This window comes from Oryza brachyantha, chromosome 9 (genome assembly GCF_000231095.2).
Source record: "Oryza brachyantha chromosome 9, ObraRS2, whole genome shotgun sequence".
NCBI lineage: Eukaryota > Viridiplantae > Streptophyta > Magnoliopsida > Poales > Poaceae > Oryza > Oryza brachyantha.
This window is the reverse complement of record NC_023171.2, coordinates 5631769-5642787: the sequence shown is the minus strand read 5'-3', so window position 1 is coordinate 5642787 and position 11019 is coordinate 5631769. Positions and strand designations below refer to the sequence as shown.

The window sequence follows — 11019 nt, the reverse complement described above, 5'->3', positions numbered from 1 at the left end:
CACGGATCCCGAGATGATTCATAGAATTAATATAGTTCTGGTTTGTAATTTCACATTACTTTGTGCCATTTGCTTGATTGTTATCAGTAGTGACAAAGCTATTGCTTGTTACCTTGAGTTCTATCTTGTTGCAGGGTTTCAATAATGTATATTACTCTCTTAAAAATAATTAACATTATTGTTTCAATTTTTTTCTTTTTAATAATGTCTCCTCTGATTTGTTTATTTTGATTTTGTGATATTTCATTTTTTATAAAAAAAATCTAAATGTTTTTGAACTTTATATGTACTTCAAATCATTTGAAATGGCTACATCTAAGTTCTAGTTTCCTTAATCTGTGGAAGCTAGGACGTTACCTCCTATTCTGCTAATCTAACACATTCACTCCCCTGGAAAAAACAAACCCCCGAGCAAACCAACCGGCAGGGAAGCACTGGTGGGGGGATTTGGATCGTTTCTCCCTTGTGAAATTCTCCACACCAGCCAAACAAGGCCACTCCACTGGTATTACCCAGTCGTACCATCTTTCACTGAGCAGTTCAACACATTGTTGCCATTGAGTTGCCTAGATTTAATTATGTCGCTTAATGGTACCGTGTTTATCGGCTTGTGAACCCCCAACTTCGAGAGATTATTCATTCATCCGTAATTGAGTTGCAATCTTCAAGTTCTCGCTTGTGCTCTTCGATCCGTTATTGGGATGAACCTTCTCGCTGCAGTGAACTGGATAGCGCATGGTTCATGATCAAAGCAGACATAGGACGCATTCGCAGGAGGCTCACTAGGCTAATCTCTCACTCTTTTTCCGTGCGCATGTTTTTCAAACTACTAGATGATATATTTTTTGCTAAAAAAGTTTATATGAAAGTTGTTTAAAAAATCATATTATTCTATTTTTCAAGTTTAAAATAAATAATACTTAATTAATCATATACTAATGACGTTTCTCATTTTGCGTGGGGTGATTAGCTACATCCGGACCAGAACGAGCCCAAGTGTTGCAATTGCGGTATTCGGATCGTGTACATCGGAAGCCAGATCAACGTGTGTTTCATCTCCGCCCAAATCGAGAGTACCAAATCCTGATGGAAGATCAGGAAATACCGTTGCCATCGATGAGAAGGTAGGTGAAGAACTAGTAAGTAATGTAAGACAAGTTTGAGTCTTAATCAGTAGTAGTATTTTAAGATGAAGGAATTATCTTAACCGTAATATGCTTAACTTTTTATTTGACTGCTCAGCCAAACTGTTGCAGGAGCGGACAGGGGCGAAGCTAGAGCGAAATAAAGGGGGTGCCATGGGTATCTGAATTTAGATCGGAGGAATGAATATATGGTGAAAATTTATAAATTTTAGTTAAAAATTTTTCGGACGGGGGTTCCTGGGAACCCCTTTATATATGCAGCTTCGCCACTGGGAGCGGATCTACGTGGATGCCAGGTATGCCCTGGCATTGGTGTAATCTGGTGATCTATACTCATGTATATTTTTTTAAAAAAGAGGACAAATGTACTTGCCTATATGTGCTGTTGTGTATGTGCTGAGAGGCGAGAGGTGGGCTACAACTAGGGTTTGCAATTTCAGTTTTGAATTTTCTATCGGGGGACCAAAATTTCCGAATACTAGAAATTTCAGAATTTTTCGAAAACTTCGAACAAAAACTTTCAAATTCAAATTTGAAAAATTCACAACAAATCTGAAAAATCCATGGATAGCTAGCTAGCAGCTTAGCTTGCTGTCATCGTCGTCATCCTCGGCAAGGGCCAGGAGGACTGCCTCTAGCTAGCTGGTGCTCTCTCGCCATGGAGGGAAGTAAGTTGTGCCGTCGCCACCACCTACAGCTTCTTCTTAAGCCGCCGGCACTGCCGCAGCCTTCCACCGTCACCGCAGCCTAGAACATCCCATGTCGTCGCCACCGCCTACAGCCCCCTCAAAAGCCGCCAGCGCCTCGCATCCTTCCCCAAACCACGCCATCATCCCTAGTCGCCGCCGCCTTCCCAGCTCCTTCACCCGCCGGCACCAACTGCTAGCCCTCGCCTTGCCGCCACATCAGCTGCCGCCTTGACCTCCCCTTATCGAGCCACCGACGTCGGGGCCTCCTTGCCACGCGCGCCACCGGCGAGCCGTCACCGGTCATCTAGAAGAAGCCCGTCTCAGATCTGGAGAGTGGAGACTTTGTTTGACTCAGTGGGAGGTTTAAACTTCTATGACCAAAAAATTTACCCCACCGAAAAAAGCGAAATTCCCGAAATTTCCAAACGAAATTGCAAACCCTAGCTGCAACCGCAAGCGTCGAGGCCCACCCACGTGCAGTCGTGCACGTGGTCTATGCCTGAGTCTGACCCTGACTGGCCGACGTCGTTGCTCGTTGGTACAGTACGTAGATAGGTGTAGCCTGTAGGCACTAGGCATCGCGGTTGCGTGGCTAGGGCGGGTAGATTGGCTGACACCATAGGGCGCCAGCAAACGGCCATAGCCCAGCCAGCGTCAGGCGACCGACTCTGCGGCTGCACCGTGCACTGCACAAGCCTGGGCCCGTAGCTAGGAAAATTCAGCGGGTAGTCTAGTCCTAAGGCCTTATTTAGTTGAAAAAATTTTTGCTAAAGAGATCACATCGAACATTTGACCGGATGTCGAAAGGAGTTTTCGGATACGAATGGAAAAACAAATTTCAGATTCCGACTGGAAACCACGAGACGAATCTTTTGAGTCTAATTAATCCGTCATTAACACATGTTGGTTACTATAGCACTTATGGCTAATCATGTCCTAATTAGGTTTAAAAGATTCGTCTCACGATTTTCCCCGTAACCGTGTAATTAGTTTTAATGTTTATGTATATTTAATGCTTCGTTTAGGTGTTCAAAGATTCGATATAATGTTTTTGGAAAAAAAATTAGGAACTAAACAAGGCCTAACTCTACCATCACAAGTTGACGACCCGACAAAAAATTGATAGAATATAGAAATAACATCTTACCAAAAGAGCGATACAATATCCTCTTTTTCTCTTCATGTTTTACCCAAACACAAATAGTCGAAATTTCCAAATAGTCCAATACAAATCCTACAATTAAGTGTTTACAATGAGGCATTGAGTTTGGAGTCATTCAAAAATTATTTGAGAAGTAGTATAGCAATGAAATACTAAGAAGCCAAAGTGAATTGAAATTTTACCTAACTAGCGTCAGGCGCGCGCTATGCGTGCGACATTGATGTCAGATAACAGAGGACTATATGCAGCAAGAGTAAATACATGTGAAATAGACGTCGGCAGTCTGCATTCATACATGGATACAGGTGGTTCATAAGATGTGCTAATCCGTAGTCTGTCATGCTAATTACATATAGATGGGGTGCCAGGGCATAGTAACAAGCTAACTGGCATAGAGGCAAAAGAGAATTATTTTTTCCATCAGGCGATGCATTTAGAGGATATGAATGGTTGCATGTGGATGCCCATTCTGGGTGGTGAAGCAGAAGGCGCATACAGTGTTGATGAAAAAAACATGAACGAAAACGTATAACAAAGTAAGCCATTGTCAAACCCAGAATATAGACTAGTGAATTGAGGACAACCAATCAAATACGGTGGTAAACGTGAAACAGCAAAGGCAAAGGCATCAACTCATCCTATAATGAATAATCTTGTTGACTTTAAACCTGACTGTAAATAATATAAAGGAAAATAACAGTTTTGGAAAATGCACTCTATTTACAATCGACGCAAATATGAAATATCTACAAGGCTATTTGCCTTAGAAAGAAAGGTAGCAAGAATAAGAAAGGAGACACAGATAGGTACCATCAAGTTTGTGGCAAAAACTGTAAGCATTAAACACCAAGCCTAGCAGCAGCGCCGTCTAGTCCTCTAAAAATTAAAATATCTGCAAAGTTATTTGGCTGAGAAAGAAAGGTATTAAGAGTAAGAAAGGAGACACAGATAGGTACCATCAAGCTTCTGGCAGAGCTACGGTAGCTTAATGACAGGGGAAAGTGTAGGTATGAGGTCTCCATTGAAGGAACAGGAACCAGTCCCAAATAAGAGGACCATGGTTAGTTCCCCTAGAAGCCAAGGAAAGCAGAAGCCAAGATCTTCCCTTTCTGCCAGTTGCATGTGTTGCACCACAGGTACAAACTGATATATGCCTCAAAATGTTTTCCTATTATTGTCGGTTTTTGTATAACTCGTTGATTACTTCGTCATAAAAATGCAATGTTTGAGTGCTTTACAGAAGAGCAATGTGCAGTTCTTGGGAATTTTTCAGATACCACAACTTATATCTGGTTGGACGTTTGTACAATTGTCTTTCATACAAAGTGTATGGAATACCAATCAAAAGCCTGAATGGCATGAATTTCGTATCAGCTTTCATGAAACCAGCGTTGTAAAGGTTGTATTACATACACACAATTTTTGTACTGCAATAGTTTTCGCATTTCATGGCCTCAACAGTTCTATAACCATAGCAAGGATGAATATCAAGAGATGAGGACAATGATATTTACTTTGACCTGCAACGGCAAGCACCCAAAGCCGCTTTTGGGAACCTTGAGTCATGTTCGGTGTTTGCAAGCTACTTTGCTTCATACATCTTCTCTTTCCTATTGTTCCTTCTAAAGTTTCCCTGGCTTGGTAAAACATTTTTTTTGTTACTCTTTTTATTTTCTGAAAGTATAAAACCAATAAGACATCAACACCTTGTGTTAAGAGTATTTAAGGGTGTTTTCATCATTTTATATTTCTCTTGTACACATATATTGCCCTTTGGGACCAAAATCAATTGGGTAACTGTTCATTCCCCGAATTTCCCAAAACGTCACATCTTGTACCTAAAATTTTTACGCTAAATTGATTCTCCAGCAGTGAGTAACAGAGGGTAGACACTTAAGACAGCAGAGGTATTCATTTGATAATATTTGGTAGAAAATCCGAAAGATATAAAATAAACTGGAAAGAGTATATATAAGTACTATTTTTTTCACGGACTATAAATATTTTAACGCCTGTAATTGTGCGTCACAAAAAAAACAGTTTCTATACGACCGGAAGTTATTTTCCTTACAATTCTGTTAGGGTAAATGGCTGAAATTTCTTTCCCCTCTCATCGCAAAAGATGAGGTTAAACAGAGATGCATCATGTAAAATCATGAGCTGATAAACAGCCAGATGCGCACAGATCAAGCAAGAAATGCACACAATTTCAGCTGTAACATTAGTTGCTCCGTTCCTGGAACTATTGGTCTGTCTTCAAATAAATTAAACTGAACATGTGAGTGCAGCCGCCAGATACAGAATCACAATATGAATAATTTATTGGAAATTCAAGACATTGGTAAAGCGAATCATGAACTGAATCACTTCACACTAATTTTCAATAGTATGAAGTTAAGCATCTCAAATCTCCAGTACAATAAATGCGCTTATAGATCATAACAGCTAAAAGAACCAAATTGAAGATTTGAGATGTCGAACACAATGATACTAACAAAAATCAATAGCCCAAATCCACACAACTGCCCGTGAAGAAACCTTGCCGAACAAATATTATGGCACCTGGCTTCACAGGCTGCAAAGCAGAAAGAAGTCATCTTTTTTTAAATATAGCAGATACTGACAATTACACTGAGACAGTAAGAACAAACAATAGTTGTATCATACATATCCAGGGACCGGTTTGTTGGAAACAATTCATAAAAAAAATAAAAGGTAGTATTACCTTAGTAAGCCGAAAGAAGTTAATGGATACCAAGTCTGAAGATGTGAGAAGGCCTCCTGGCCGTGGTCAGAGGCGACAATAACAGTGTCGTTGTCCTCAAGAGAGATTGACGCTTCGCTCTTGTTGGCCACCTACAGCTGAACCATGATCTGGCCCAGGGAGCAGAACAGCCAGCCGTAAATATGCATCGAGATCATGAATCAATTGCAGCACATGTAATGGTCGAGAGATTACCGTGTATGTCATACTGAGGAGGGGACTCATAGCACAGAGCTTTCTCGGTGAAGTTCATAGCGAAGTTGAGGTTCTCAGGGGTCTCCTGGTCATACTCAGCGTCCCCCAAGTAGAAATCATCAAACATTTGACCAGTGTGTCAAATCAGTTGGAGCTAAAATAGAAAGGGGAACTTGGAGTGATGAGTAACACTAATACCATGATCGAGTATCTCCTCTCGTCAAAATACCTCACGGTGGCTGCTGAGGCGTCAAACTGCACGCCTCTTTCAAACAAAAATAATAGCAAACAACCGACCATCAGATTTGCCCATTCCAAAAGGCTCCACCTCAGCACAACCACTTAGTCGAGGGAAGAGAGCGGCTCACCGGAGGCGACGTAGTCAAGGGCGTAGTCGGCGCTGACGTCGTCGAGGTCCACGCAGGAGAGGTCGACGGCGCGGCCGCCGGCGGAGGAGAGGATGCAGCCGAGGAGGGCGCGCCGATCGCGGCGGTGCGCTTCCAGGAGCGACGCCGAGTCCATGGCTGCTCGGTGCTCGCGCGGCGCGGCTCCCCGAGGGCCCCGAGGGTTTCGCGAGCTCGCGGAGGCAGAGAGGGAAAGCTGAGAGAGAGCAACGCATCAAGCCACAAACGAACGATCAGACGACGAACGAAAAAAGGGCGACGTGAGCACGGCGAGGGGCCGGCATGCCGTGGCAACGAAAGTCCAGTCGAGGCCGCCGTCGCAAACAACGACCGCAAGCTCCCAAATCCACGACCAGCATCACCGGATCTGCACCCTTCTCAGCTGGATCCGTCATCGATCCGGCCGAACCCGTCGTAGCGGCCGCCTCCGGCAGCCTGAACCCTACGCCCAGCAGCCGCCGCCTCGATGGATCGTCACCGCCTTGGCCGGGACGGCCTGTAGCGTCGCCGACCGCCTGACGCACACGCCGTCCATCTAGCGGTATAAGTGGGCAGCCCACGAACCCTTCTAAACCAATTAAGCGCTTAATTAACGTATAAGCGAGTTGACCCACCTGCCCCACCCGGCACCGTTACGGCCACCGCCGCGGGCCGCACCTGCCCCACCCGCACCAGGCACGGAAGCGTGCACCAAGACCACCAACCATGAAAAGGCGGGGCGGACAAGGAGCATTCCGGCGGCGCACGGCGGAAGCGAGGCGTGGGGAAAAACGAAGAGGACGCACCTACCCACAGCAAAAACAAAGGAAAAGGAAAAGCAGCCAAGACACTGATCCATGAAACAGGCGTATACAGATAGAAATAAATGAAAGAAACACATAAGTACCGATACAAGGAGAGGAACCGAATAAGCCCGACGCACAGCAGTACAGAAAAAACTACTAAAATTGCTAACAAAATAGTGAGACAATACGCATAGACGAAGTCCACATAACCTAAGAAACCAGTAATAAGGCACAGGAAAGAAAAAAAAAGACAAGGCACGGTAGGACCACAGACAAAAACCGTAAAGCCTCAGCGCAAACTGACACCACCGTACAGCGACACGGCGGTATGTGCACCAAGCTCAGACGAGGGCACCAGCACGTAGGGGGCACGTGTCGGGACGGGCCCCCGGCCACGGCAGCCAAATCGCTGCAGAGGCCTCAATTCGAGGCGGTCTTTAAGACTTTAGATTTAGATAGATTAGATAATCTAAAGCTAGTTAATATGTGAGAGGGGGACGAACGCTGTATTGGTGTCCACTGATAGAGCACATGAGCTCAGTGGTGTGGAGCAGACCGCCAAGCGGCTCAATGCTTTAGGCCATGTTTAGCTACCAAAAATTTTTCCTAAAAACATCACATCGAATATTTGGATATCTAAGTAAAGCATTAATAAATATACATGAGCACTAAAACTAATTACACAGGAAATTGTGAGACAAATCTTTTAAGCCTAATTAATGCATGATTAGTCATAAGTGCTACAGTAACCAACATGTGCTAATGACAATTAATTATCTCAAAAGATTCGTCTCACGGTTTCTAGATGAACGTTTAATACTTCAAATATATAACCGTACACGTCCAAAAACTTTTCCCCGTAGCCGCAGTCTGCAGATGCATTCATAGAGTGAGGAACTAAAGGCAGGGCCTAGAGGCCACGTCGCCATGGGCGGGGGCAGGCCGGGCGCAGTCACTTGACCAGTGGCCACACCAGACCGGCGGAGCGCAGGCGCACGGCGGCTCCGTCGTTACGGGCGCAGGACGGCGGCGCGCGAGGCGATGCCGCGACGGCTGACCAGCTCAGACCGGAGAGGCGGGCCCGTGGCCAAGCGGGACTGCATGCAGCGGCGGCGTGCGTCGTGCGGTGAGGCACCCCTCGGCTCCACGTCGATCCGATCCTCGTTGGGTTGGACCGGCCGACTGGGACGCCGGGCGGGGAGGCTCTCGTGGGTCAATTTCGTTCCTGAGTTTTCAGGGCCCGGTGGGAAATTAAATAAATATCAAGGCCCGTAAGGCATTATCATATTATTATATCACAATTATCAATATACATAGTCACAATTATCAATATACATATGAATTATTGTTGTAATGAAATTCAAAAACAATATTTATATAAAAAACATCATACATATTACCTTAAATTTTCTTTGACGTACGTGGATGCAAAGTCACTCATAGTGGTACAAATATCAATTTTATCCTGTAGTTTCTTCTCAATGCCAAACCATTTAAACTTTCTCGACCATATGGCCTGGCGTTTGCAAGAAAAATAACATATAAATTTACAAATTAAAATCTTATAGATTGATCGCCCTCTTGACGTAATCACGAGTCTGCAAATCTGATCTTTGAAGGCTGAAACTCTTAATCTGCAAGTATGCAACTGCAAGAGTGACAAGTCTGCATTCTGCAAGAGACCAAGAAAGCAACAACAAGGCAACAGCACGCGGCTTCGGCTCCGGCGGCTCTTAGGGTTCTTCAGATGGGTTAAACTTTTTAGCACTAAGTTACATCGGATGTTTGGATATTAATTTAAAGTATTAAACATAGATTAATAAAATAAACTAATTTCATTAATGAGAGCTAATCCGCGAGACGAATTTTTTTGAGACGAATTAATTCATAATTAGCAAATGATTATTAGGACTTTTCTATGGCGGTTTTTATTTCATTTCTAGATTTGTAAAAACAAGTATATAAAAGTTTTATACATAAATTATTCCTCGTTCGTAAATAACATTAATCACGCCTCTGATAATGACATCCTTCATAACTTGTTAATGGAATTGTTATATTTGTGTCAACTGGTTCTTTTAAAAATTTGGAGTTAATTTTACAGTTTTTTGTTGTAGTTTATATTTCAGTATTTGCTTTTAGATTGGTAAGAACAAATACATAAAAAAGTTTTATTTCGTATATTATGTTCACCCCTGCGATCATGGCACCCTTCATAATTTGTTAATGGAATTGATATATTGCTGTCGATGATTTTTTTTAATACAGTCCATCTTTTGATTTGTGGACCGTTAAATCCTCTTCGAGATTCTTGCAGATAGACTCATGTTGATTTTACATGTCATATCATAGACATCGAGTAATAAATCTGTTAAAAAAGTTAAATTTCGGGAAAAAAAATGTAGCTGCATGCAAAGGCAGGAAACAAAACCGCATGTTGACTCGATGGATTGGGCCTCCATGCATGCGACCAAGCGTGGGAAGGCCGAGATCAAGCACCTGTCGCCCGTGCTGGACACGAAGCTTCGCCGAGCAAGGAGCGTACCCAGCCCAACCGATTGGCCCAATGCCGGGGTGCGGCGGTCCGGGTCAACGCATAAATATCCGTATTTTTGACATACATGCATGTGACTGGACGGAATAATCGAACTGAAGCATTATAATTAAAAATTAAAATTAACCTTACGAACAAGACAATTAAGCGGATAGATCGATGCAGGTAATTAAGCTAGGTTGAATGCAAATTAAGATAGCTAATTAATTAATTGAACACTGAACTACGCTAGCTGACGACCTGCATGCGCAGTCTCTCTCCGTTCCTAAATGTTCGACGCTATTGACTTTATATATATTTGACTGTTCATATTATTCAAAAAATATACTTAATTATTAATTATTTTTATATCATTTCGTGTATTGTTAAATATATTTTTAGGTATATATATAGCTTTACATATTTGATAAACTTTTTTGAATAAGATGAATAGTCAAACATGTATAAAAAAGTTAACGACGTCAAACATTTAGGAGGGAGATATGGTAAGTGCGTAGGTGCGTACGAATATATATAGCCAGTGATCAGATCACACTGTGCAGCAGTGTCTGCATGCACTACGTACATTATGGTCGGAGTTCTTCTCCGTGATGACTTTGAGTTGGAGTGCAGATGTAGCTTCTCGATGGTTTAGGATAGAAAGGGCATGATACTGGTCTTGCGGTGGTTTACCTTATGAAAAAACAAAACAAATTAAGGTAACAAAAAATTATTAATTTTGCAATGCCTATGAAGATTCTTATCACATTTTCGTTAATTGCGCAGTTGGTGTCTTTGTTTGGTGTATTAATTTGTAGGGATTCTTTAGTTTGGTGTAGAATTAATTCCCTCTTGTTTCGAACACTTTGGGAGACATTTGTTTTGGCCTGACAGAACTAAATCATTTAATAGAGTGGTTTTTCGTAGTATGATTATTTCTTCTCCTCTAAATATCCCGTTGTAGATGGTCTGTATTTTGCTTCAATGGAAAAGGCTGCTCAAGGAGGCTGCTATCCTGGATAGCTGGATTCAGTCCATTCAAAATGTTACAAGGCTGCTGAGGGGGGCAAGATCTGAAATTGGGTGATTAAGATTTTTTTTGGTCTTCAGTAGTGGCTTTGGAGGTTTTTAGCTTTAGGCTATCACTGTGTTTGGCCTCTAATTGGGCGTCCTGTTTTGTTAGCGTTTGTCCAGGATAGTTGTTTGAACCGGTATCTCCGGTAACATTGTTCTTTACATGCGATCGCTGGTTGCTTTATAAAAACAGGGCTTTTAGCCTTTTTCTAAAAGAAAATTATTAATTCATTCCATCTCTGTTTGTCGATCAGAGCTCAGTGACATC

At 42.7% G+C, this 11019-nt stretch overlaps 1 long non-coding RNA gene across 4 annotated transcripts; it reads right to left on the bottom strand.

The window, feature by feature from the left end:
* Window positions 1-5101: 5101 nt before the first annotated feature.
* LOC102705657 lies at window positions 5102-7193 on the bottom strand. 4 transcript variants are annotated; one of them, XR_005812468.1, is made up of 6 exons: window positions 6974-7193; window positions 6324-6874; window positions 6154-6220; window positions 5956-6040; window positions 5722-5870; window positions 5102-5571 (listed from the first exon to the last, which is right to left on the bottom strand). It is a non-coding gene; the product is annotated as an uncharacterized LOC102705657 (long non-coding RNA). The 4 variants fall into 4 exon arrangements; XR_005812467.1 differs by lacking the exon at window positions 6974-7193 and having other exon boundaries at window positions 5181-5571; window positions 6324-6923; XR_001551010.2 differs by lacking the exons at window positions 6154-6220; window positions 6324-6874; window positions 6974-7193 and having other exon boundaries at window positions 5180-5593; window positions 5956-6146.
* Between the last annotated feature and the right edge of the window lie 3826 nt (window positions 7194-11019).